The 27,902-nt window shown below is 44.5% G+C and overlaps 1 protein-coding gene and 1 long non-coding RNA gene across 6 annotated transcripts in view; both read left to right on the top strand.

Annotated features, from left to right (window-relative positions):
- The window catches only part of PJA2 (praja ring finger ubiquitin ligase 2), a 244,142-nt gene that overhangs the window by 202,125 nt on the left and 14,115 nt on the right, over positions 1-27,902 (top strand). The gene's annotated exons all lie outside the window — the stretch shown is intronic.
- Positions 7,018-27,641, top strand: LOC138441552 (uncharacterized). Its single transcript, XR_011257410.1, has 3 exons — positions 7,018-7,181; positions 20,114-20,332; positions 27,500-27,641. It is a non-coding gene; the product is annotated as an uncharacterized lncRNA (long non-coding RNA).

Below are 27,902 nucleotides of genomic sequence, written 5' to 3'. Positions count from 1 at the left end.
GCCTTTCTGTATTGTCAGCTGGCTTGTATTTCTGTTTTTGTACCAGTACCACACTGTCGTGATGACTGTGGCTTTGTAGTATAGTCTAAAGTCAGGGAACCTGATTCCTCCTGCTCTGTTTTTCTTTCTCAAGATTACTTTGGCTATTTGTAGTCTTTGGGCTTCCCTCAGAGCTCAGTTGGTAAAGAATCCACCTGCAATGCAGGGGACCCTGATCTGATTCTTGGGTTGGGAAGATCTACTGGAGACGAGATAGGCTACCCACTGCAGTATTCTTGGGCTTCCCTTGTGGCTCAGCTGGTAAAGGGTCCACCTGCAATGTGGGAGATCCCAGTTCTATCCCTGGGTCGGGAAGATCCCCTGAAGAAGGGAACAGCTACCCACTCCAGTATTCTGGCCTCGAGAATTCCGTGGACTATACAGTCCACGGGCCCCAAAGAGTGGGACACGACTGAGCTACTCTCACTTTCACTAGATGTCTTTAGTGTTTTCATACAAATTATAAAATTTTCTATTCTAGTTCTGTGAAAAATGGTAATTCTATAAGGATTGCATTGAATCTGTAGATTCCTTTGGGTCATTTTAGTCATTTTGGCAATAATGATTCTTGCAAACCAAGAACATGATATATCTCTCCATCTGTTTGGGTCATCTTTGATTTCTTTCATCAGTGTTTCTGAGTCGAGGTCTTTTGCCTCTTTAGGTAGGTTTCTTCCTAGAAATTTTATTCTTTTTGTTGCAGTGGTAAGTGGGATTGTTTCCTTCATTTCTGTTTATGATCTTTTGCTGCCAGCGTATGAGAGTGCAAGGGGCTTCTGTGCATTAACTTTGTATCCTGCAACTTTACCAAATTCATTAATTAGCTCTAATAAGTTTTCTGATGGCATTTTTAGGATTCTCTGTGTTTAGTATCATGTCACCTGCAGAGACAGTTTTACTTCTTTCCCAACCTGAATTCCTTTTATACTTTTTTCTTATCTCTGTGGCTAGGCCTTCCTGAACTGCTGAATAGTGATGAGAGCAGGCGCCCTTGTCTTGTTCCTGATTTTAGAGGAAACGCTTTCAGGTTTTCACCTGAGAATGATGTTTGCTGTGGGCTTTGTCATTTATGTCAGCTTTCCTTCCAGTCCCTGAGAAAGGCAATGCTGAAGAACGCTCAGACTACTGCACAGCTGCACTCATCTCACAGGCTGGCAAAGTAATGCTCAAAATCCTCCAAGCCAGGCTTCCACAGTACATGAACCATGAACTTCTAGATGTTAAAGCTGGTTTTTGCTAACATCCATTGGATCATGGAAAAAGCAAGAGAGTTCCAGAAAAACATCTGTTTCTGCTTTATTGACTATGCCAAAGCCTTTGACTGTGTGGATCACAACAAATTGTGGAAAATTCTGAAAGAGGTGGGAATACCAGACCACTTGACCTGGCTCCTGAGAAATCTGTATGCAGGTCAAAAGCAACCGTTAGAACTGGACATGGAAAAACAGACTGGTTTCAAATCGGGAAAAGAGTACATCACGGCTGTATATTGTCACCTTGCTTATTTAACTTATATGCAGAGTACATCATGGGAAATGCTGGGTTAGATGAAACACAAAATGGAATCAAGATTGCTGGGAGAAATATCAATAACCTCAGATATGCAGATGACACCACTCTTATGGCAGAAAGTGAAGAAGAGCTAAAGAGCTTCTTGATGAAAGTGAAAGAGAAGAGTGAAAAAGCTGGCTTAAAACTCAATATTCAGAAAATTAAGATAATGGCATCTGGTCCCATCACTTCATGGGAAATAGATGGGGAAACAGTAGAAACAGTGTCAGACTTTATTTTTGGGGGCTCCAAAATCACTGCAGATGGTGATTGCAGCCATGAAATTAAAAGACGCTTGCTCCTTGGAACAAAAGCTATGACCAACCTAGACGCATATTAAAAAGCGGAGACATTACTTTGCCAAAAAATGTCTGTCTTGTCAAAGCTATGGTTTTTCCAGTGGCCATGTATGGATGTGAGACTTGGACTATAAAGAAAGCTGAGCGCCAAAGAATTGATGCTTTTGAACTGTGGTGGTGGAGAAGACTCTTGAGAGTCCTTTGGACTGCAAGGAGATCCAACCAGTTCATCTTAAAGGAAATCAGTCCTGAATATTCATTGGAAGGACTGATGCTGAAGCTGAAGCTCCAGTACTTTGGCCACCTGATGCAAAGAAATGACTCATTGGAAAGACCCTGATGCTGGGAAGGATTGAGGGAAGAAGGAGAAGGGGACGACAGGATGAGATGGCTGGATGGCATCACTGACTCAATGGACGTGAGTCTGAGTGAACTCTGGGAGCTGGTGATGGACAGGGAGGCCTGGCATGCTGCAGTCCATGGGGTCGCAAAGAGTTGGACACGACTGAGTGACTGAACTGAACCGATCGAGGTTCTCCTATGTGATGTGCATAAACATTTATATTTTTTTTCTTCTGGGATTGCGACCTTGATTATTATGTCTTGTCCTTCCTTATTTCTTGTACCAGTCTTTATTTAAAGCCTAGTTAGTCTTATATGAGTGTTGCTACCCCAGCTTTCTTTTAATTTCTATTTGCATGGAATGTCTTCCCATTCCCTCACTTTCAGTCTTAAGTGTCCTTGAGTGTGAAGTGGGTCTCTTTTGATAGCGTATTTATGGGTCTTGTTTTTGTACCCATTCAGCCAGTCTGTGTCTTTGGTTGCTGCGTTTAATCCATTTAATTTGAGGTAATTATCAGTATGTTTGACCCTATTACCATTGTCTTTATTGTTTTTGCAGGTTTTTTCTTCTCGTGTTTCTTGCCTGGAGAAGTTCCTTTAGCATTTGCTGTAAAGGTGGTTCAGTGGTGCTGAATTCTTGTAGCTTTTGCTTGTCTGTAAAGCTGTTGATTTCTCTGTTGAATCTAAATGAGGTACTTACTGGGTTGATTAATCTTGGTGGAAGGTTTTTCCATTTCACAGCTTTAACTATTTCCTGCCACTTCTTTCTGATTTGCTGAGTTTCTGCTGAAAAATCAGCTGATAAATTTTGATATAATTGCATTTAGTATTTTCTTTCTGTATCTTATTTAAGGATCATTTTCCTGCTCCAAACTTGTAACCGCATTTCTGACAAAGTTGTTGGTGTTTTGCTTTTTACATTTACCTTTTTAATCCACTTATCAGTCTTTAAGTTAAAAACAATGTGTACATAGTGTGGGAAGTAGGAACTTAAAGTCATTTTCCCCCCATGTGGATAACCTCATGTCCCTGCTCCATGTTGATGAATGGTGTATCTTTCCTGGACTCATCACAGTACCAGCTTTGCGACGTATCAGGTGTTTGTATTTGGGATTATTTTCAGCTTCTCTCTTGTGGTCTATTTTTCTGTTGTACTCTGTGCCAGTACTGTATTATAGCTTTATGATGCACGCATGCTAAGTCACTTCAGTTGTGTCTGACTCTTTGCGACCTTATGGACGGTAGCCCGCCAGGCTCCTCTGTCCATGGAATTCTCCAGTCAAGAATACTGGAGTGGGTTGCCAGGCCCCACTCCAGGGGATCTTTCTGAGCCGGGGATCAAACCCGAGTCTCTTAAGTCGTACATTGGCAACTGGGGTCTTTACCACTAGCACCACCCAGGAAGCCCAGTTTTATGATAGGTCTTGTCTAATGGGAGAAATTGCTATACCTTGTAATGTGTGATTTTGTTTAAGAATATCTTTGCTCTTCTTGACCCTTTTTTCATATACATTTAGAATAATTTTGTTAATTTCTGTAAGAGTCTCTATTGAATATTGAGTAAAAACTGCATTTTTTTTAGTAAATAATTTAGAAAGTATAGTATTTTCACAATACCAAGTGTCTTGGCCATCAAAAGACATAGCTCTCCGTTTATTTAGTTACCTTCTTTAATGTTTTGAAAACTCCACGAAGGGCATGCATGTCTCTCGTTAGTTTACTTCTGGGTATTTTATAGTTTTTATCGCTACTGCAATGGCATTTACAAATATTATTCTTTTTTATTCTTTGGTGAATAAATGTAGTTGATTTTTTTCAAGTTTATTTTATGTTTAGAAATTTAGTTCCTTTATTCATCATAAGAATGGTGAATGCTAAACATCATTAGAATGTTTGCAATCAGCTAGGAACACTATATATATGTATATATTCTTGCCTTATTTTTAGGGCATTCAGTACAAGGCTGAAGTGGTGATAGATATTCTCTTGTTTTATCCCTGATTTTAAGGGGAATGCTGCTGTTTCATGAATGTTTACTGTAGATTTTTTAAAATGACTTTAAAGAAGTTGCATTTTTCTTTCCAGTTTACTGGATTTTTGACTGGTAGACTTTCATGGTTTTTTCCCCCCCTATTTTCTCTGTTTATGTGATAATTTGGTATTAAACAGATCTTATAAAATGAAACCATTCTTTCTATCATTCTTGAAATAAATCTAATTCAAAATTGATATTTTAAATATTTTATTCATTGCTGGATTAAGTTTGCTTTTAACCTTGGAGGAGGTTCATTCATATTTATGATGAAGATGGGCTTGAAATTTTCTTTTCTTGTACTTTTTTTTACTGTTTGTTTTCAAAGTTATATTGGTTCACTAAATGAATTGGAGAGTCTTTCTTTTCCTCTCTCTGGAAGAAACTGTAAGAAGGACTTATCAGCTCCTTGAAAGCCTGGTGGCTCCTCTATAAACTGTATACATTTAGGCTCGGGTATTGTCTTTGTGAGAAGATTATTATTTTCTTACATTTCTTTTAACTTTGGATAATTATAATTATACAGGAGGTTACCAAGAAATGTACAGGGGGATTCTGAGTGTGCTTCCCCACGCTTTCCCACTATTTTGACATTGGGGCAATCGACAAGGATTATTCAGATTTCACCACTTACCTATACAACATTCATGTTCCTGTGTGGGTGTTGTTCTTTGAACAAGTTGCTCAGTCGTGTCTGACTCTCTGCGACCCCATGAACTGCACCACGCCAGGCCTCCCTGTCCATCACCAACTCCCAGAGCTTACTCAGACTCATGTCCATCGAGTCGGTGATGCCATCCAGCCATCTCATCCTCTGTCGTCCCTTCTCCTCCCACCTTCAATCTTTCCCAGCATCAGAGTCTTTTCCAATGAGTCAGTTCTTTGCTTCAGGTGGCCAAAGTATTGGAGCTTCAGCTTCAGCATCAATCCTTCCAATACATGACTACTGGAAAAACCATAGCTTTGACTATACAGACCTTATTTGGCAGAGTAATGTCTCTGGTTTTTAATATGCTGTCTAGGTTTGTCATAGCTTTTCTTTCCAAGGAGCAAGCATCTTATAATTTCATGACTGCAGTCACCGTCTACAGTGATTTTGGAGCCCAAAAATAAAGACTGTCATTGTTTCCATTATTTCCCCATCTATTTGTCATGAAGTGATGGGACTGGATGCCATGATCTTCTTTTATTCACTGTTGAATTTAAGCCAGATTTTTTACTCTCCTCTTTCACTTTCATCAAGAGGCTCTTTAGTTCTTCTTTACTTTCTGCCATAACGGTGGTATCATCTGCATATCTGAGGTTATTGATATTTCTCCCAACAATCTTGATTCCAGCTTGTGCTTCTTCCAACCTGGCATTTCTCATGATGTACTCTGAATATAAGTTAAATAAACAGAGCAACAATATACAGCCTTGACGTACTCCTTTTCCTATTTGGAACCAGTCTGTTGTTCCATGTCCAGTTCTAACTGTTGCTTCCTGACCTGCATACAGATTTCTCAGGAGGCAGATTAGGTGGTCTGGTATTCCCATCTCTTGAAGAATTTCCCACAGTTTATTGTGATCTGCACAGTCAAAGGCTTTGGCATAGTCAATGAAGCAGAAGTAGATGTTTTTCTGGAATTCCCTTGCTTTTTTGATGATCCAACAGATGTTGGCAATTTGATCTCTGGTTCTTCTAACTTTTCTAAATCCAGCTTGAACGTCTGGAATTTCTCAGTTCACGTACTGTTGAAGCCTAGCTTGGAGGATTTTGAACATGATTTTGCTAGCATGTAAAATGAGTGCAATTGTGCAGTAGTTTGAAGAATTTTTGATGTTGCCCTTCTTTGGTATTGCATTGAAAACTGATTTTTTCTAGTCCTGTGGCCACTCCAAATTTTTCCAAATTTGTTAGCATATTGAGTTCAACACTTTAACAGCATCATCTTTTAGGATTTGAAATAGCTCAGCTGGAATTCCATCACCTACACTAGCTTTGTTTGTAGTGATGCTTCCTAAGGCCCACTTGACTTCACATTCCAGGATATCTGGCTCTAGGTGAGTGATCACACCATCCTGATTGTCTGGGTCATTAAGACCTTTTTTGTATAGTTCTTCTGTGTATTCTTGCCACCTCTTCTTAATATCTTCTGCTTCTGTTAGGTCCATACCATTTCTGTCCTTTATTGAGCCCATCTTTGCATGAAATGTTCCTTTGGTCTCTCTATTTTTCCTGAAGAGATTTCTAGTCTTCCCCATTCTATTGTTTTCCTCTATTTCTTTGCACTGATTTCTGATCACCGAGGAAGGCTTTCTTATCGCTCCTTGCTATTCTCTGGAACTCTGCATTAGATGCGTATGTCTCTCCTTTCCTCCTTTGCGGTTTCACTTTTCTTCTTTTCTTGGTTATTTGTAAGGTCTCCTCAGTCATTTTGCCTTTTTGCATTTCTTTTTCTTGGGGACGTTTTCGATCACTGCCACCTGCACAATGGTTCAAACCTCAGTAGCTCTATACAGTTTACCATGCGTCAGTCAGTCAGTTCAGTCGCTCAGTTGTGTCCGACCCTTTGCGACCCATGAGTCGCAGCACGCCAGGCCTCCCTGTCCATCATGTGTAGCCTTGTGCAGCTGCCCCTGTAACTATGGTTACAACAATCGTGGACTCTGAGCCATGATCACAGTCTGCCTCATGCTTCTCTTTATAGCCACACCCTCCCCTCCTCTCTCTCAGACTCCTGGCAATCTCAAACCTTCTCTCTCTCTGATATTGAGTGAATGCTACTCAAATGAAGTCTGAGGCAATCTCCAACCTTCTCTCTCTCTGATATTGAGTGAGGCAATCTCCAACCTTGTCTCTCTCTGATATTGAGTGAGGCAATCTCCAACCTTCTCTCTCTGATATTGAGTGAATGCTACTCAAATGAAGTCATGCAGTGTGTATCCTTTTACAACTAATCTTTTCTCTCTGCGTAATTTTCTTGAGGTTCCTTCAAGTTGTATGAATCGACATTTTGCTCCTTTACGTTGCTGAGTGGTGGTTCTTGGTGTAGGTGTGGCACAGATATTGCTACTGAAGAACATCTGGGTAGTTTCTAGTCTTCGGCTGTTATGATGAAAGCTGCTATCAGATTAATTGTGCATGGTTAAAAGTTATTTTAAATGCTTCTGTGATCTTGCATGGTTAAAGTAAATAGTTTTAAAGATGTCATGATACACTTTGCTAACATATTTAGGACATCTTTCTCCTAAGCCTAGGAACTTGACCCCTGAGTTTGTAACAGCCACGCAATGAACTGAAGCATATTGAAGGGTGTAATTATCTAATTTGTCCAGCTTCATTTAAAATAATAGAACAAACAGAAGAGGCTGCGATGAACATGTGTATAAAAGTTTATGCATGAAATAAGCTTTCTGTTATCTTGGTTAAGAACTATTCTGAATGCCTACTTTTTCTTGAGAAAGCTTTGGCAATTAGTGTAACTAGGAATTCATCAATTTTGTTTAATTTTGGATGTTTTCAAATTTATTATCATAGAGTTCATAGTATTCACTTAGTGCCTTTTCAATCCCTGCTGCTTCTGTAGATATTTATATGTACTTTTTCATTCCTAAAATAGTTCGTTCTTTTTCTTGGTGTATCTCATTGAAGAACCAACTCTTGGTTTTGCTTTTCTTTTTGAGTTTCAAACAAAAGTCTTCGTTTTGTTTATAAATATGTTTGATCTATATTGATTATGTCAGACATATCAGTGTAGGGAAAAAATTAAAAAGCAGTTTTCTTTTTTGTTTTGCATTGTTCCTTTAAATTTTGTCCAGATAAAGAAAGCCTTCCGCTTGCCCTGGGTGGTAATTAAGAGAGGCCTCATAGCTCAGGGTGTCTCACCTGTAGCATTACTAACATTTGCGGCCAGAGAGTTCTTTGGTGTGGAGGTCTGTCCCGGCGTGTGGGAAGGCTGGCAGTACCCTGGCCTCCACGCACTACGTGCTCGTGGCACTTACCGTGTAAGAAGCACCCGGGGATGCTGCTAAACATCCCCTGGGGGACAAAATGCTTCCAGTCGGAAGCCACGGCCACGGCTTTTGTGTTCAATCTTAGAAAACATAAAGTTCTAGAATCACCTCGTTTCTGATTTTTAAAAAAATTGTGTTTAATGGAAGGGTAATTGCTCTGCAGAACCGTGCTGGTTTCCGCCGCACATTGACGTGAATCAGCCCTAGGCATACCTGTGTCCTCTCCCTCTCGAACTTCCCTCCAGCCTCCCTCCCCACCCCCGTGGGTCGTCACTGAGCCCCGGTGTGAGCTCCCTGAGTCACACAGCAAACTCCACTGGCCGGCTGCTTCACGCATGGCGGTGTGGACGTCTCCATGCCACTCTCTCCATCTGCCCCCTCCCTCCTTCCCCCACCCCTGGTCCATAAGACTGTTCTCTGTGTCTCCAAGGCTGCCCTGCAAATAGTACCATCCTTCTAGATTCCCTGTATAGAGAGTGTTAATATATGGTATTTGTTTTTCTCCTTCTGACTTCACTCTGTATAATTAACTCAACCACCTCATTACACTGGCTCGGATGCTTTCCTTTCTGTGCTGGAGTAATATTCCATATGTACCACAACCTCTTTCTCCATTCATCCGTCAGTGGGTATACAGCGTGACTCTGTGTCCTGGCTGAGTCCAGGTCCTGGCTGTAAATAGTGCTGCAGTGAACACTGGGGTTCATGTGTCTTTTTCAGTTATGTCTTTCTCAGGGTATGTGCCCAGTACTGGGATTGTTGGGCCATATGGTAGTTTTATTCCTAGTTTTTAAATAATTTTCGTACTGTCTTCCATAGTGAGGTGAAGTCGCTCAGTCGTGTCCGACTCTTTGCAACCCCGTGGACTGTAACCTGCTAGGCTTCTCCATCCATGGGATTCTCCAGGCAAGAATACTGGAGAGGATTGCCATTTCCTTCTCCAGGGGATCTTCCCGACCCAGGGATTGAACCCGGGTCTCCCGCATTGGAGGCAGACGCTTTAACCTCTGAGCCACCAGGGAAGTCTTCCATAGTGGCTGTATCAATTCACACTCTATAGAAAGTGCAAGAGTGTTCCCTTCTCTCCACGTCCTCTCCAGCCTGTGCCGTTTGTAGATTTTCTTGATGATGACCATTCTGACTGGTGTGAGTTGATAGCTCATTGTACTTCTGCTTTGCATTTCTCTAATAATGAGCGATGTTGAGCATCTTTTCATGTGTTTGTTAACCATCTGTGTGTCTTCTTTGGAGAAATGTCTGTTTAGGTCTTTTGCCCACTTTATGATTGGGTTGTTAATTTTTCTGATATTGAGTTGCATGAGCTGCTTGTATATTTTGGAAATTAATTCCAGTTTCATTTGCTATTGTTTTCTCTCATTCTGAAGGTTATCTTTTCACCTTGCTTATAGTTTCTTTTGCTTTGCAAAATGTTGCACTCAATATGTCTGCAAGTTTGGAAAACTCAGCAGTGGCCGCAGGACTGGAAAAGGTCAGTTTTCATTCCAATCCCAAAGAAAGGCAATGCCAAAGAATGCTCAGACTACTGCACAATTGCACTCATCTCACACACTAGTAAAGTCATGCTCAAAATTCTCCAAGCCAGGCTTCAGCAATATGTGAACCATGAACTTCCAATGTTTGAGCTGGTTTTAGAAAAGGCAGAGGAACCAGAGATCAAATTGCCAACATCTGCTGGATCATGGAAAAAGCAAGAGAGTTCCAGAAAAACATCTATTTCTGCTTGATTGACTATGCCAAAGCCTTTGACTGTGCAGATCACAATAAACTGTGGAAAATTCTGAAAGAGATGGGAATACCAGACCACCTGACCTGCCTCTTGAGAAACCTGTATGCAGGTCAGGAAGCAACAGCTAGAACTGGACATGGAACAACAGACTGGTTCCAAATAGGAAAAGAAGTCTGTCAAGCCTGTATATTGTCACCCTGCTTATTTAACTTATATGCAGAGTACATCATGAGAAACGTTGGACTGGAAGAAATACAAGCTGGAATCAGGATTGCTGGGAGAAATATCAATAACCTCAGATATGCAGATGACACCATCCTTATGGCAGAAAGTGAAGAGGAACTAAAAAGCCTCTTGATGAAAGTGAAAGAGGAGAGTGAAAAAGTTGGCTTAAAGCTCAACATTCAGAAAACGAAGATCATGGCATCTGGCCCCATCACTTCATGGGAAATAGATGGGGAAACAGTGGAAACAGTGTCAGACTTTATTTTGGGGGGCTCCAAAATCACTGCAGATGGTGACTGCTGCCATGAAATTAAAAGATGCTTACTCCTTGGAAGAAAAGTTATGACCAACCTAGATAACATATTCAAAAGTAGAGACATTACTTTGCCAACAAAGGTCCGTCTAGTCAAGGCTCTGGTTTTTCCAGTAGTCATGTTTGGATGTGAGAGTTGGACTATAAAGAAAGCTTAGTGCCAAAGAATTGATGCTTTTGAACTGTGGTGTTGGAGAAGACTCTTGAGAATCCCTTGGACTGCAAGGGGTCCAACCAGTCCATCCTAAAGGAGATCAGTCCTGGGTGTTCATTGGAAAGACTGATGCTGAAGCTGAAACTCCAATACTTTGGCCACCTGATATGAAAAACTGACTCATTTGAAAAGACCCTGATGCTGGGAGGGATTAGGGGCAGGAAGAGAAGGGGATGACAGAGGATGAGATGGTTGGATGGCATCACCAACTCAATGGACAGGAGTTTGGGTATACTCCAGGAGTTGCTGATGGACAGGGAGGCCTGGTGTGCTATGGGGTCGCAAAGAGTTGGACATGACTGAGTGACTGAACTGAACTTTCTGTGCAAAAGCCTTTAAGTTTAATTTGGTTCCACTTGTTTTTTTTATTTTTTTATTTCCATTACTCTAGGAGATGGGTCATAGAGGATCTTGCTGTATTTATGTCACAGACTGATCTGCCTATGTTTTCCTCTAAGAGTTTTATACTTTCTGGTCTTACCCTTGGACTTCATGGAGATCAAACTACTCTATCCTAAAGGAAATCAGTCCCGAATATTCACTGGAAGGACTGATGCTGAAGCTGAAGCTTTAGTACTTTGGCCACCTGATGTGAAGAACTGACTCACTGGAAAAGACACTGATGCTGGGAAAGATTGAAGGCAGGAGGAGAAGGAGACAGTAGGGGATGAGCTGGTTGAATGGCATCACGGACTCCATGGACATGAGCTTGAGAAAGCTCAAGGCGTTGGTGATGGACAGGAAAGCCTGGCATGCTGCAGTCCGTGGGGTCGCAAAGAGTCAGACACGACTGCTGAATTGACTGGCTGGCTGGTCTTACGTTTATGGCTTTATCCATTTTGAGTTTATCTTGGTATACGGTGTTTGAGAGTGCTCTAATTTGATTCATTTACACGGAGCTGTCCAGGTTTCCCAGTGCCTCCTTTGTCAAAGTGAAGGTGCCTGTAGTTGTGTGAGTTTATCTCTGGGATTCCTATCTTCTTCTTGGTTTATATTTCTGTTTTTTTGCCAGTACCATACTGTCTTGATGACTGTAGCTTTGTAGTATAGTCTGAAGTCAGGAAGGTCAATTCTTCCAGCTTCATTCTTCTTTTTCAAGACTGCTTTGGCTGTTTGGGATCTTTCTTATTTCCATATGAATTGATGAATTGTGAAATTTTTTGTTCTAGTTCTGTGAAATATGCCATTAGTAATTTGATAGGACTCACACTGAATCTGTAGATTGCATTTGGTAGTATAGTCATTTTCACAGTATTGATTCTTCCAACCCAGGAACATAGAACATCTCTCCATCTGTTGACATCATCTTTGGTTGCTTTCATCATTTTCTGTACACAGAAAACAATAAGACAAAAACCTGTTTTTCTCTCCTAAGAAGGAAATGGCAACCCACTCCAGTGTTCTTGCCTGGAGAGTCCCAGGGGCGGGGGAGCCTGGTGGGCTGCCGTCTATGGGGTCACACAGATTCAGACACGACTGAGGCGACGTAGCAGCAGCAGATAGGTTTATTGCCAGGTATTTTATTCTTTTTGCTATGGTAAATGGGATTGATTTCTTAATTTCTCTTTCTGATTTTTTGTTGTTACTGTATAGAAATGCAAGTGATTACCATGTATTGATTTTGTATCCTGTGACTTTACTAAATTCACTGATTTGCTCTACTGATAGTATCTTCTTGATAGTATCTTTATATTTTTCTATGTATAGTATCATGTCATCTGCAAACAGTGAGAGTTTTACTTCTTTTCCAGTCTGGATTCCTTTTATTTCATTTTCTTCACTGATTGCCATCACTAGGATTTCCAAAACTATGTTGAATGATGCTTGTGAGAGTGGGCATCCTTATCTTGTTCCTGATATTACAGGGAATGCTTTCAGCTTTTCACCATTGAGAATGATGTTTGCTGTCAGTTTATCATATATGGCCTTTATCATGCTGAGGTAGGTTCCTTCTATGCCCGTTTTTTGAAGAGTTTTTATCATAAACGGGTGCTGAATATTGTTGAAAGCTTTTTCTGTATCTATTGAGATTATCATATGGTGTTTATGTTTCAATTTGTTAATATGGTGTATCACATTGATTTGCATATATTGAAGAATCCTTGCATCCCTGGCATAAACCCTACTTGATCATGGAGTGTGATCTTTTTAATGTGTTGTCGGATTCTCTTTGCTAGAATTTTGTTGAAAATTTTAGCATCTATGTTCGTTAGTGAGATTGGCCTGTAGTTTTCTTTCTGTTGTGATGTTTTTGTCTGGTTTTGGTGTCAGGATGATTGTTGCCTCATAGAATGAATTTGGAAGTATTGCTTCCTCTGCAATTTTTGAAGAGTTTCAGAAGGATAGGCATTAGCTCTTCTCTAAATACTTGATAGAATTCGCCTGTGAAGCCATCTGGCTCTGGGCGGTTTTTTTTTTTTTTTTTTGGCAGATTTTGGTCACAGTTTCTATTTCAGTGTTTATAATTGGTTTGCTGATAATTTCTAATTCTTCTTGGTACAGCCTTGGAAAGGTGAACTTTTCTAAGAATCTATGCATTTCTTCCAAGTTGTCCATTTTATTGGCATATAGTTGCTCATAATAGTCTTTTATGATCTTTTGTAATTCTGTGCCGTCTGTTGTAACCTTTCCTTTTTCATTTCTAATTTTGTTGATTTGATACTTCTCCCTTTTTTTTTTTTTTTTGATGAGCCTGGCTAATAGCTTGTTAATTTCATTTATATTCTCAAAGAATCAGCTTTTAGTTTTATTAATCTTTACTGTTGTTTCCTTCATTTTCAATTATTTCTGCTCTGATCTTTATGATTTCTTTCCTTCTAGGAAACTTGGGTTTCTTGGTTCTTCTTTTTCCAGTTGTTTTAGGTGCAGGGTTAGGTTGTCTCCTTGGTGTTTTTCTTTTTCTTAGGATAGGATTGTGTTGCTAATAAGCTTCCCTCTTAGAACTACTTTTGTTGCATCCCTAAAGTTTTGGGTCACCGTGTTTGCATGACAAATGATAAATGCAAAATCAGAGGAATGATAACAGGAACAGTGGAACACACTCAAACAAAACCAAACAGTCCAAAGGAAAGAAAGTAAGACAGTGAGCCACTGAGCAAAGAAAGGAAACAATCATATCAACCAATTAAAAATAAGACTAACTGAAACGCAAACTGGAAAACAAAGCCAGAGCGGGTGCCAAGTGGGCAGCCTGCAAAGAGAGCAAAAGGCGGTAACAAACATGAGGAAGAAGGAGAGAGAAGGAAGCCAGGAAGGGTAGGAAAAATGAAACGGAAGTACATAAAAAGGCTCATATATACAGAAAAGAGTAACTACAGCAGGAAAAGAATAAGAAAACAAACGGAAAAAAGAAAAGAAAGAAAACCCCACAGAGCTGCAAAAAGCCAACACAGAAGTATATGAAGGAAATAAAAAGTGTGATTTAAAAGAAAGAGTCCAAAGCTTAAGTGGAAAGATAAAGATCATATATTAATGTGTGTGTATATGTAAATATGGAATCTAGAAAGATGGTACTGATGAATTTATCTGCAAGGCAGCAGTGGAGAAGCAGACCCAGAGAACAGACTTACGGACATGGGAGAGGGGAGGAGAGGGTGAGACTATGGAGAGAGTAACATGGAAACTTACATTACTGTGTGTAAAGTAGATAGCTAATGGGAATTTGCTGTATGACTCAGGAAACTCACACAGGGGCTCTGTAACAACCTAGAGGGGTGGGATGAAGGAAGGTTCAAGAGGGAGGGGACGTATGTACACCTATGGCTGATTCATGTTGATATTTGGCAGAAAACAACAAAATTCTGTAAAGCAATTATCCTTCAATTAAGAAATAAATTTTAAAAAAAGCTTAAGCAGAGTTAATAGTAATAATAAAATCAATAATGACAGCAAGAGAGGAAAAAAAGAAAAGTATCCAGAACCAACCACAGAACAAATCAGAATATAAGAATAAGAAGAAGTATTTTTCTTGACTCCCAGCTGTGAGCATCCTTTCCCTCACTGAGCCTCACAGTCTGCCTCTGCCTCCTCACAATGCCCTCCAGTGCGCGGCTGGTTTCTGGACCTGCTGTGGGGACAGCTCCGATTCTAATCCGCCCCGTTGCTGCGTATTCTTGCCTCCAGTGTGCGCAGGTGGCAGAGCTGGTGTGCTCTCTTTTGTGGGAACTCTCATTGTCCTTTCACATACCCCACAGACACACAGCCGGCTCCGCTGGTCGTGTGGCCGTGAGCTGCAGCTTGTGCACCTGGTGGGAAGTGTTTCCATCGCCTTCCTCAGCCACGCTGCCCCTGGGTTTCAGTCTCCACCCCTGCGCGTGGACTGTCCGCAGGACTTTGCTCCTGAGCCTGCCCTGGAGGCCCTGGGCCTGCCCCCAGGGAATGCTGGGTGTGGAGGTGACACGGCTGCCTGGATTGCAGGGACCCTGGCAGGGCTGCGTGTGCAGGGATGCTGGTCGCCTCAGCTGCAGGAGCTCTGGTTCTGGGAGAGTCTTTTTCTAGCTCTGGCAGCTAGCATTCGAAGACCCTCTGGCTGGGCCTGCTCTGTGGCTTGGTGCATTCGGGCGCTTAGAGGGCGCCTCCCCGGCTGAAGTCCTTCTCTACTTCTCTCCGCATCGGGGCGTAAAGGGCCGCCCTCCCTGGGTGGGTCTTTCTCTACTGGCCAGCTGCCCGTGCAGAGGCTGCAGTGGCGGCTCCGCACCCTGGATGCGGTTCAGCAGCATCGCCCTGCCCCTATGGCCGCCCAGCTTCCCCCCAAAGGCGGATATCCTCCCTCTTGTCCCCTGGGGCAGGCACAGCGGACCTCGCCCTAGGACTGCTCTCCAGCTGTCCCGTATTCCAGGGGACTTGCGTCCTTGTCCAGAGGACGTCGGGCGGTGGCAAGGATACCCGTGTGGTCCTCATTCCTTTCAACCTGCCGTAGATCGGCTGCTGTGCCCTCCGACAGCGTCAAATGCTTCCCCTCTGTCCGGAAGCACCACCCCATGCGAGGGTCTGACTCCTGCTTCCGTCCCTCCCGGCCGGCGCAGGCCCAGTCCCGCTCGCTCTCCTCTCCTTCCCCGCCTTCCTCCACCCTACCGGGTTTTGTGTGGGTCGACATACTCCTTCCCAGTGGGCGGGGACCGGAGCCCGCTCTCAGGGGGAGTTCTGCGCGATCTTCTGCCTCTGCGGATGCACTCCCGGTCTGTCCGTGGAGAGATGCGCTCCCTGTCCCGCGGCTCCTCCACCGCCTAGTCTCCCATTGCTAGTCTTTTGTTGGATGCTTAGCACATGAATTTCAGCTATTGGGTTTTTCGTGTGTGTGTTGATAAATTTAGTAAAATGTATTGTAATTCATTGTAATTAATGAATTTTAACAGTTTTTATTGGGCTCTGGTGATTTCAGTGTTGTTAGTGTGAGTGGAAGAGAGTCCGGAGATCCCTCTTCCTGTGGGCCTTGGTTCCTGGTAAGGATGCAAAGAAGAATCTGAGGGCTTACCTGTTGCAAGAGAGCTTATGGAAGATAAAGAAAGAAGAGAGACAATACCTCAAGAGAGTGGTGGGCCAGGGTGAGGAGGAAAACAGCCCTGGGAGCCAGGGTGTAGAGTTTTTAAGACAAGGTTTTTTGCACAATCCCGGGGGTCACTGATTGATGGTCTTAATTGACAGTTGTAGGTTATATAATAAGAGGCTCTACTGAGCATGACCTTCCCATAATTCAGTCTGTTATAATTAGATGTATATATTCATAGAATATTTATGAACATTTAATGAGCCCAGAACATTTTTGGGGTCCAAAATCACTGCAGATGGTGATTGCAGCCATGAAATTAAAAGATGCTTGCTCCTTGGAAGAAAAGTTATGACCAACCTAGACAGCATATTAAAAAGCAGAGACATTACTTTGCCAACAAAGGTCTGTCTAGTCAAGGCTGTGGTTTTTCCAGTAGTCATGTATGGATGTAAGAGTTGGACTATAAGGAAAGCTGAGCTCCAAAGAATTGATGCTTTTGAACTGTGATGTTGAAGAAGACTCTTGAGAGTCCCTTGGACTGCAAGGAGATCCAACCAGTCCATCCTAAAGGAAATCAGTCCTGAATATTCATTGGAAGGACTGATGCTGAAGCTGAAAATCTAATACTTCGGCCACCTGATGAGAAGAACCGACTCATTTGAAAAGACCCTGATGCCGGGAAAGATTGAAGGTGGGAGGAGAAGGGGACAACAGAGGATAAGATGGCTGGATGGCATCACCGACTCCGTGGACATGAGTTTGAGTAAGCCCCAGGAGCTGATAATGGACAGGGAGGCCTGGCATGCTGCAGTCCATGGGGTCGCAAAGAGTTGAACACGACTGAGCGACTGAACTGAACTGAACTGAACTGAAATGAGCCCAGAGGCCACCAAAGTTTATCTAAGGACTTGTAGCCTGAGGTGTGTGCATGTGCCAGAGTGGGGAAAGTCCCCTCAGTCAGCCAGTGAGGGATTTTTCTGGTCCCTTGACCATTTTGGAGTACTGGTGGGGTTGGCAAATAGCTTGGTGAGATTAGGCAGCTATTGATTACTCAGCTGATGGGGCTGCCTCTCACTGCTCATGGCTAACTTCCTGCCTAACATTTCCCCCTCACGTGCATGGACCCCAGTTCATGGGGGAGATGGGCCTCATTTCCTCAGACTGCTTTCTGCTGCCCTGGGGTAAAGAGGGGCCTTGCGTGTCCATTACTTGCTAACTGTCCACGAGAGTGGCTGGAAGTTGCTGTTGATGTCTAAGGGGGAGCAGTACGAGGAGGCTGTTGCAGAGGCTAAAGGCTGGTATCCTTGTTGCATCAGGAGTTGGGCTTGTATCTTATTAACCTGGAAGGAAACAAACTGGGATAGTACGTTGAGAAAGTAAGGAGTAAACAATGGAATTAAGAAAATGCATACAAGTGGGGTAATTATGAGCCAAGAACCACTGCTGAAAGGTTTCTTTGATTGGAGCCAGGACATCACTGTGGTTACCCTATTTAAGATTGGATTTGTTTCAAATAGATTACTGGTGATTTTTCTCTGTCTGTCGATGTAGAAGCAGCATTCTTTTTCTAAGAAGGAACAGGAGCCACCTTTGACCTTGGTTTTAAGGTCAAGTGCCTGCTGACTTTAGAGTGCCACACTTTCCAATGGGTTTATTTGGGTGTGAAGTTCTCCCAAGATGGTAGACATTTTGGACATGGCTGTGGTTAATTCAGTGAATATGAAATGAGGTGGACTTCCCAGGTGGCTGGGTGGTAAGGAATCCACCTGCCAAGGCAAGAGACGCAGGTTTGATTTCTGGTTCAGGAAGATCCCCTGGAGAGGAGGAAAGAGCAGCCCACTCCACTATTCTCACCTGAAAAACTCCATGGACAGAGGAGCTTGGAGGCTACAGTCCACAGGGCCACGAAAAGGCAGACGTGGCCGAGCACGCTCACATGCGTCGATCCCTCACCATTCCGGAGATGCGATAGGATGGCGGTGAGGGATGAGGCCAGGTGCCACTGATGTCCGCCATGCTCTAGTCTGGAGGTGGACTCCTTTATGGGGCACTGGGGACGATCATTGGCCCAGGTGACGCCTGGCAGGATGTAACCCAAGGAACATTTTCCTTCCGCCCTCGAGGGCAGGTGCATGTATGCTGAGGCCCCACAGATGGAGAAGAGGCCTTGAGGCCAGGGAGACTTGGCTCCATATGAGTAGGAGTGGAGTGCAGCTGGGGGACCAGTGCTGTGCCATGGTGACTCGCAGCTGGCCTCTGCAGGGAAACAGATGGTTGGAATTTGCCCGCGTGGACGCTGGAAGTGGGATAGAATTTTGAAAAGTGAGTTTGTTGCCTCCAGACCAGTAGTTGTGTGTGAAGTGAGGGGTGACCAGAGGTATTTAGTGAGACCCATCCTCTGGAGATGAAAGTACTAATGGTGTCTATGGTCAAGAGGGGCTTATTTGGCACCTGTATTTTATCTTTTTTTTTTAATTTATTTTTTAACTGGAGGAAAATCGCTTTATAATGTTTTGTTGGTTTCTGCCATGCAACAATGCGGATCAGTCATAATCAAATATATCTCCCCCGCCCCCCTGCCCTCGAGTCATGACAGGGCGCCGGGCAGAGCCCTGGGCCACACAGCACCTTCCCACTAGTGGTCTGTCTGACATGGGAGGGTCTGTAGGCTCCCATCCCCATCTGTCCCCTCCTCCCTCCACTGTGTCCGCAAATCTGCTCTCTGCATCGCCCTCTCCATCCCTTCCCTGCGCGGAGGCTCCCAAGCACCATTTTTCTGAATTCCTTATACATGAGCTTCCCTGAGAGCTCAGTTGGTGAAGGATCCGCCTGCAGTGCAGGAGACCCTGGTTCGATTTCTGGGTCTGGCAGATCCTCTGGAGAAGGGAAAGGCCACCCACTCCAGTGTTCTAGTCTGGAGAATTCCATGGACTGTATAGGCTATGGGCTCACAAAGAGTCAGACAGGACTGAGCAGCTTTCACTTTCACTTTATAGATTTTAATATATAATATTTGTTTTTCTCTTTCTGACTTCGCTCTAAGTTCATCCACCTCATTATCACTGACTCAACTCTCTTCCTTTTATGCTAAGTAATATTTCGTTGTATGTATGTACCGTATCTTCTTTCTCCATTCATCTGTGGACGGGCTTCTCGGCTGCTTCCATGTCCTGGCTATTGTAAATAGTGCTACGATGAATGTTGGGATAACATGTGTCTTTTAGAACTGTGTTTTTCTCAGGGTGTATGCCCAGTAGTGGGATTGCTGGGTTATATGGTAGATTTCTTTCTTTCTTTTTTTTTTTTTTTAAGGACTCTCCACACTGTTCTCCATAGTGGCTCTGTAAATTTACATTCCCACCAACAGTGCAGGAGGGTTCCCTTTTCTCCACATCCTCTCAAGCATTTATTGTTTGTAGATCTTTGATGATGGCCATTCTGACTGGTTATAAAGTGATACCTTATTGTAATTTTGATTTGCATTTCTCTCATAATGAGCAGGGAGGCCTAGCATGCTGCAGTCAGTGGGGCCGCAAGCGGTCTGACTCAGTGACTGAACAAGAGCAGCCATGCACAATGTTGAGCCTCGTTTATGAGTTGGTTGCCCGTCTGTGTGTCTTCTTTGGAGAAATGTCTATTTAGGTCTTCTGCCCATTTCTTAATTGGGCTGTTTGTTTTTCTGATATTGAGCTGTATCAGCTGCTTCTATATTTTGGGGATTAATCCCTTGTCAATTACTTCATCTGCAATTATCTTCTCCCATTTTGAGGGCTGTCTTTCCATCTTGTTTATAGTTTCCTCTGCTGTGCAAAAGCTTTTAAGTTTAATTAGGTTCCATTTGTTTTTGTTTTATTTCCATAACTGTAGGAGGTGGGGCTTCCCTGGTGGTTCAGACAATAAGGAATCCGCCCGCAATGCCAGAGACCTGGGTTTGACCCCCTGGGTTGGGAAGATCCCCTTGGAGAAGGGAGTGGCAGCCCACTCCAGTATTCCGGCCTGGAGAATTCCATGGACAGAGAGCCTGGCAGGCCACAGTCCACAGGGTCACGAAGAGTCAGACGCAACTGAGTGGCTCTCACGCTGGAGGTAGGTCATAGGGAATCTTGCTGCGACTTCTGTCTAAGAATGTTAAGAATGTGCTGTGTATGTTTTCCTCTAAGAGCTTTATGGTTTCTGGTCTTTAACACATTTTGAGTTTATTTTGTGGCGCCTGTATGTTAGAGGCCAAAGAGCTGTGGTATTTGGAAGGGCCAGCCACTTTTTATGTGCTGGTCAACTGTTCCTCGGATAGTTTGGCTGTGTTCCAGTGTTGTTCACTTACCGAGGAGGAGTCAGGATGAAGGTGTGATTGCACTGTGCGGAGGTGTTACTGACAGGGAACCCCTGTGGGTGCCTCCTTTGAAAGCAGAGAGGGTATGTGAGAGCCTCGGTTAGGTGTTAGGACATGTCTGGGTTGTGGTGTTGATAGATTGATACGAATGAGATTTAGGTGTTCTCATAGGACTTGAAGAAAGATATAGTCTATATGATCTGACCTGAAGCTTGTGGTTCTGGGATCGGGTTGAGCATCTGCATAAGCTGAGACATTGGGCCAAGTTTCTATTGGCAAAGGTAACATTGCCTGAAGGCTAGAGCTGGAGATGCACAGCCATCAGGAGGATAGGCCATGGGCAGTTGTTAAATAGTCCTCTGTGTCTAAGAGATGTTGAGAGGGTGTAGGTTGGATGATGGGCCAGAGGAGGGGTAAGATGAGTGTGTGAGTGAGTCTGGGTGACATGGAGTCGAGACTGATGCCTGGTGTAGGCCTCAGAAAGAAGGATAACCCAGGTTGGCACCATAGCATGCAGTAGGGTCATCCCCGGGAGGACACAGGTTCAGGAGAGGAAAGGACAACGGGAAAGCAGGACTGTCACGTGGGGAGCTGGCCCCGCATTTCAAGCGTTGTCACCGAGATGGCTGGATGGCATCCCCGTCTCAAGGGGCATGAATCTGAGCAACCTCCAGGAGACAGTGGAAGACAGAGGATCCCAGCACGCTGCAGTCCATGGGGTCTCAGAGTCAGGCATGACTTAGCATCTGAACAACAACAGCAACAACAACACTGTTTGTTAACTTTGATCATTTTGAAAAGGAAACGAGGGTCTTCAAGTGCCTCACAGGTGTGGGATATTGGAGTGCCTGAGTCTTCAGGGGGCAGTTTCCAAGGCTTCACCCTGGAATGGTGAATCCAGTTGGAAATTCCTGGAACCTTGATGGCTGTAGGTGAGGAAAGGAGGTCTGAAAAAGGCCCCTTCCAAATAGGGTCCAGTTGGGACTTGGAGACCCATCAGTCCAGGTTCTACAAAGGACTTTTCCCCAGGTTGATATAGTATAGGTGACTGAGGGCTAGGAGGGTGAGGTTTTGCCAGGGTCCAGCCCCGGTGGATCCAGGGAATTCGAAGGGGAGACGGAGTCGGTGAGGAAAAACTTATTTATTTAGAAATGCAAAGAGAGATTAGGAAAGAATAATGTAGTAGGAAAATTAGTGGAGAAAAGAGGTTGAATAACTTGGTTTACGTGGAAAACCAATAAAGTTCCAAGACAAGGAACTTGTACCGTCTACGTTAGGCCACCGGCGCCTCCTTGAATAGTGGTGGGTGCCCCGCCTTGGGCTCCCTCTCGCGTGGGTCTTAGTAGCCAGGGCAAGTAAGTAGATTCGGTGAGCCTCCACTTTCCAAGGGATCAGCCTGAAAAGGAGAGGGAGGGAGTGGGAGAAAGAGAGAGAGAGAGTCGACACGGGGGGAGCCAGATTTCCAAGAAACCAGTTCGAGAAGCTGGTCTGAGAAACTGGTCCATCCTTTGTTGTCTGGGGAAGCTTTTTATACTTTTGGTTGTACATGGAGATCAGTGGATAATACAAAGTTATGCAGCATCAGCAGCCCTGGCTCTTAGCGAGACCAGGCTTTCTCTCTGTATACCTGGCTGTATACACAAGTCTTAGGTGATTTACATCATCTTCTGGCCAGGAGGCCTATTAACATTTTATGGCTCTTTTCTAATAAGGGTCTGTCAGCCAGAAAACTTATTTGCCCTTAAAAGTGTTGTTCTTTCCAAAGTCTGGTGCCACTCTCAGAAAGCACTAATTAAGGTTACATTCTTACATAGCAAGGACACAACGATTTATAACAAAGAAAGAGGAGTACAGTGATTTATAACAAAGAGAAAGTTTACTAACTCAAAAGTCTAGTGTTGCTAACATCAAAACTACTATATTCTTTTTTTTATATCCCAATTACATTGATTAATATTCTCCAAGTACCTAAAAGATGAAGACTGTGGAGGTCTGGCAGCAGTCATTGACTCAACAGTGAAACCCATCACCAATATAATTTTTAGCTTTTCAGAAAAGGCTCTACATCTTTAAGATGCTTTAAGCTTTGTGCCTCTCTGGTTGGGGGCTGTAAACAATTCACATGCATAATTGTAAAAATCCAGACAGACCGGTCAGGTAAGTTAGAAAGCTATCAGAGGGGTTTAAGCTGAAACATTCTTTTTATATGCAGGAGACTGTTAGCTGGAGCTCTAAGTTAATTCTTTTTAGAGGAAGGTGGTGGGGGACAGCCCCCTGTCAATGTCAGAGGAGTTGGTGAGAGCATAATACAGTAAGGCAGGCAGACTCTGGTTTCAGGGGTAGATGTTCGAGAAAATTCAGTGAGGCTCCCTTAAGGCCCGACTCACCTTTGCCTGTCGGACCCCTTAACCTCATGACCTTTGTCACGGGCAGGACTCCTCGTGCTGGCTCCCGGTGAGGTTTTAGGCCAAATTCCCTACAGGTCTGTTGGAATATTGAGTTTGTTTCCATGAGATTGTATCCCTAGCATTTCCCTTCCAGAAGGAGGTCGGTGTTAGGAAAGGACATCTGTGTAAGCCTTCATGTGGACTCAGTCCGGGGGGATCCTTTGGAGTTATCCTGCTGTGGAGGACAGCAATGGGTCAGAGGGTTACTCAATTTAGAGAAGCTTCCTGAGTTAATTTTCTGAGGATGTTTTTAAGGAATTGATTGGCTCTTTCTACCTTTTCTGAGGTTTGGTCCTCCAGGAGCAATGCAGAGCAAGCCAGCCTTATGTCGAGGGCTTTGGCAATGGGTTGGGTTATCGTGGAAGTAATGAGGACCCAGTGTCACTTTGATGGGAGCAGGGACGGCCAAGCCAGGTGGTGACTTCTTAGAGTTTATTGTTAACTTCCAGGGCATTTTTCTGTCCTAGCTGGGTAGGCCTCTAGCCATCCTGTGCACGTGTCTACGAAGACAGTAAGTATTTGTAGTCCGGGGAAAGAGGCGTTGGGGTGACCATCTTCCAGTCTTCCCCAGGAAGTCCTGTGTCACTGGACGGGCTGGACCAAGGAGGGACATTTGCTTCCCTGGGGGTTAATGTAGGAAGGCAGACAAGAGCTGGATACCGGCCGGATTATGTAAGTCCTTTGTCTTTTAGGGCTCTAGATACTCAGACAGAGAGGGCACCTCTTTCCAGATGTGTGAATTCATGGCAGGTCTTAGTGAGTTTCCACTGGGGGCTCTGGGGACAAGAAGGGTCCCTCAGAGCTGGACCATCCAGGTGAGTCCAGAGGGAAACCCTTCCGAGCTGCCATGCACTTCCTTCCTCCATAGAAACAGGTAGAGGAAGTGACGTGGGGGAGGGGTGAAAGCCCCTGTCTTGGGGCTTCTTTAGAGGCAGCCTGCTTAGCTTGGTCCACTAACTGGCTTCCCTCTGTAATGTCAGGTGAGCCTCACCGATGGCCTTTGCAATGAGCAAGGGCTACCTCTGTACGCAGGTGGATGGCCCAGAGTAGGTGGCCAACCCGAGGGCCATATTCAATGGGGTTGGTTTCTGGAGGCTGGATACCCTCTTTCTTTCCAGATGCCTGCATGGGCATGTAGGGTCAAGAAGCAGATTTAGAACCAATGTAAACTGTGAGCCTTCTTCCTTTAGCCAATTCCAACGCTCAGTGAAGTGAGTTTGGTAAGTCATTAGGATGACCCCGAGGCTGAGCTCAGGCATCAGTGATCTCGTGGGGAACACGATGGTGTATCCAGCCTTGTGTTTTCCCTCCGCTGTGTAACTGCTTCCACTGGCAAACTGACCCTCATCAGCGTTGGCCAGAGTTTGCTCCCAGAGTTCTGGGGCCAGCAGTTAAGGAAATTGTCAAGACCTCGGAACAGCTATGGCTAGGACTTTTCTCCTCTGGTATGGGCAATAGACTTGCTGGATTTAGAGTCTTGCAAACACCCAAGGATTTGATATCTGAGGATCCTATTGTCTAAAAGCCAGGCTGAGGCCTGGTTGCTAAGTAAATCTGGTCCACGATGGGCAGTTAGAACCAGAGTGGGTGCTCTCAGGGTGAACTTAAGCCCCTCCTCAGTTGGAGGAATAGTGTTCCCTGGGCCCTAAGTCAGGGCCAGCCCTTAGCAGTGGGATTGAGCTGTTTGGAAAGATAGGCTACTGGCTGTGAATTTCTCCTAGCTTTTGGGTGAGGACTCTTACCTCAACAGCCTCTTTTTTGTGGGTATAAATTTGGAATGGCTGGGTCTAAAGCTGGGAGCTCTGCAAAGGAGATTTTTTAAATAAATGTTTCTATGACACTTACTCCTTGGAAGGAAAGTTATGACCAACCCAGATAGCATATTAAAAAGCAGAGACATTACTTTGCCAACAAAGGTCTATCTAGTCAAGGCTATGGTTTTTCCAGTGGTCATGTATGGATGTGAGAGTTGGACTGTGAAGAAAGCTGAGTGCCAAAAAACTGATGCTTTTGAACTGTGGTGTTGGAGAAGACTCTTGAGGGTCCCTTGGACTGCAAGGAGATCCAACCAGTCCATTCTGAAGGAGATCAACCCTGGGATTTCTTTGGAAGGAATGATGCTAAAGCTGAAGCTCCAGTACTTTGGCTACCTCATGCGAAGAGTTGACTCATTGGAAAAGACTCTGATGCTGGGAGGGATTGGGGGCAGGAGGAGAAGGGGACGACAGAGGATGAGATGGCTGGATGGCATCACGGACTCGATGGACGTGAGTCTGAGTGAACTCCGGGAGTTGGTGATGGACAGGGAGGCCTGGTGTGCTGCGATTCATGGGGTCGCCAAGAGTCAGACACAACTGAGCAACTGAACTGACTAAGGACCTTCTGTAGCCCCCACTCAAGGGGTATTTGATCACCTTGTAGGGCTTCGTATAGAAGCTGTGAAATGAGACTCTAGTTGGGTGTCTAAATCCTACAGTACTGGCTTAGGCCCAGGAGTGCGTGTAGCTGGGTGGTGGGAGTTTGTGGGTTGGATACAGTCTTTCTGTGGTCTGCTGAAAGGCTACTCCTGCCAGGGACCTTATTTTTCCTAGTTAGGAAACTTGTTGTTATACTTGGTGAGCCTTAGATTTGGACACCCTGTAACCCCATCCGGCCAGGAAATTTGACGAACTGAGTGGCATGTTGACTATATTGGTGTTGAGTAGGGGAGCAAATCAGGAGCTCATCTGCATACTGTATGAACATTCCCTCTTCAAGTGTTAAATCTTATAAGTCTTGGGGTAGCCCCTATCCAAAAAGGTGGGGGTGTCCCTAAATCCCGAGTGTAGGAGAGTTCATGTCTCTTGTTAAAGGGCCTGTAGTGGAGATTCCCATTCAAACGTGAAAAAGAATTGCAATTCTGGAGCCAGTGGGGTGCAGAAGAAAAAGCAACTTTTAAATCTAGGACTGAGAACCAGCTGCTATCTGCGGGTACTTTTCACAAAAGTGTGCAAGGATTGGGGACCATCGGGTGTAGGGGAATTATTGCCTCGTTAATGATTTATAAGTCCTGGTTGAGACAGTAAGTGTCGTCGTTTTTCTTGACTTAGGTTCTTGAATTAGTTTAGTAATTTGTGTCCTACCTGGGTCCTCGTTTGTGCCAGGGGCTGACTGAGTTACAAAGGTACCTTCAGCTTATCACTCGCTCCTCGTAAGCACTCGGATCCAGGTTGGTGTATCTAACAATGCTTCCCTCAGCTTGTTAAGGAAAGCTCTTGGAATTTCCCAGCCTCCTGGCTGATTGCTGTGACTTTGGAGTCGTCTGTTGCTTTATGTCGGGCTGCCTTAAGGCCAGTTTTGATACAGATGATGAAATGAGTTCTTTCCCATCGATGTTCTTTCTGACTGGAGTCCCACCTAGGGTTGGTACTGGGGAATGCCGTTTCCCTTGCGGGGTTATTTAGCATCTGAAAGGTGGAGCCCATCAACAATTCTGTCTTTTGACTGTCTTTTACCTCTGTCTGTGTCAGTATCAGAGAGGGTCTGGTTTTGAGTTTTGGTGATCTCTCTCTAGGTCATTTCATAAGCCATAGAAAAATATTGGAATCCCTTGATATATTTAGTGAGATTATCTGAAAAGCTACCTTTGATCTGTTTTAGTTCTACTAATGAGAAGGGCTTATGGACTGTGGCCCAAATCTGCCTCCTAGCGCTTCCACCAAGGGACAGACTTGCACTGGTGTGGGTGGTGGAGGTCCCATGTAAGGTGGTGGGGCAGAGCTAGATGGTGATGTGGCTGGTGAAATCGAGGGATTCTCCTTAGGCAGCAGGGTGGCAGCGGTGGGACGTTTATAGGTTGTGAGAAAGTCCCAGCTGTCCCACAGGAGGAAGAGAAGCTGTACATGAGATACCAGACCATTTGCCCCGCGGTTTGCAAAACAGGTCTAACTGGAGACTGGTGTTATAGTGAACGGTCCCATTTAGGGGCCAGGATTCCCCATCCAAAAGGCACTGTTGGGGCCAGATTGTCCAAAAGAGAGTCTCCTCTTCGGTGGTTTGGTGGGGTTGAATCTTGACCAGTTTTGGAGGATGCATCTCAAGGGTGTCCCCTCGTGGACAGACGGTTGGTTTCCCATTTGGAAAAGCAGTCAAAGAGCCCGGTGTCCCCGGGGCATAACTGGCATCTGGCCTGTGGGCTGGGACTACCTGGGACTCCAGGAGGACGCCTCCTGCTTGGACCCAACTAAGAATGTCTGGGACACCTGGTGACCAGCCCAGGTCTGGGCTGTCCCTCATCCTGGTAGGAAAGTGGGGGCTTGTCTCAGGCTCTGACGCTGGTCCCAGGAGGTGGGCTCAGGCGTGGACAGTGGTCAGGTGGGCTGGGGTGTGGGAACAAGAGTCTGTTCTGACTGACAGAGAATTGAGAGAGGAGAGGACTGAGAAACGAGCAGTCCTTTGCGCCTGCACCCTGAGAGAGAAGGTCTCTTTCTTACACAGATCTGAGTCACCGCACCAGAACGTTAGCGGTATAGAGTGTGGAGACCCCTCCTGTGGACCTTGGTTCCTGGTAAGGAGGCAAAGAAGAAGAGTTTATCGAAGACAAGGAAAAAGCAAACAGAGAGAAGACCTCAAGAGAGAGGTGGGCCAGACCAAGGGAGGCAATGGTCCTGGAAGGCTGGGGTGTAGAATTTTTAAGGCAAAGTTTTTTGCATAATCCAGGAGGTCTTTGATTGACAGTCTTCATCGATAGCTGTAGGTTATATAAGAAGAGGCTCTACTGTGCATGTCCTTCCCATAATTCAGCATGTTATAATTATATATCTGCATTCATAGAATATTTATGAACATTTAATGAGCCAGTGGCCACCAAAGGTTATCTAAGGACATGGTAGATAGGTGG

This window comes from Ovis canadensis, chromosome 5, assembly GCF_042477335.2.
Source record: "Ovis canadensis isolate MfBH-ARS-UI-01 breed Bighorn chromosome 5, ARS-UI_OviCan_v2, whole genome shotgun sequence".
In the NCBI taxonomy this organism is placed as follows: domain Eukaryota; kingdom Metazoa; phylum Chordata; class Mammalia; order Artiodactyla; family Bovidae; genus Ovis; species Ovis canadensis.
The sequence above is the reverse complement of the archived record's forward strand: the minus strand, read 5'-3'. Positions and strand labels throughout refer to the sequence as shown.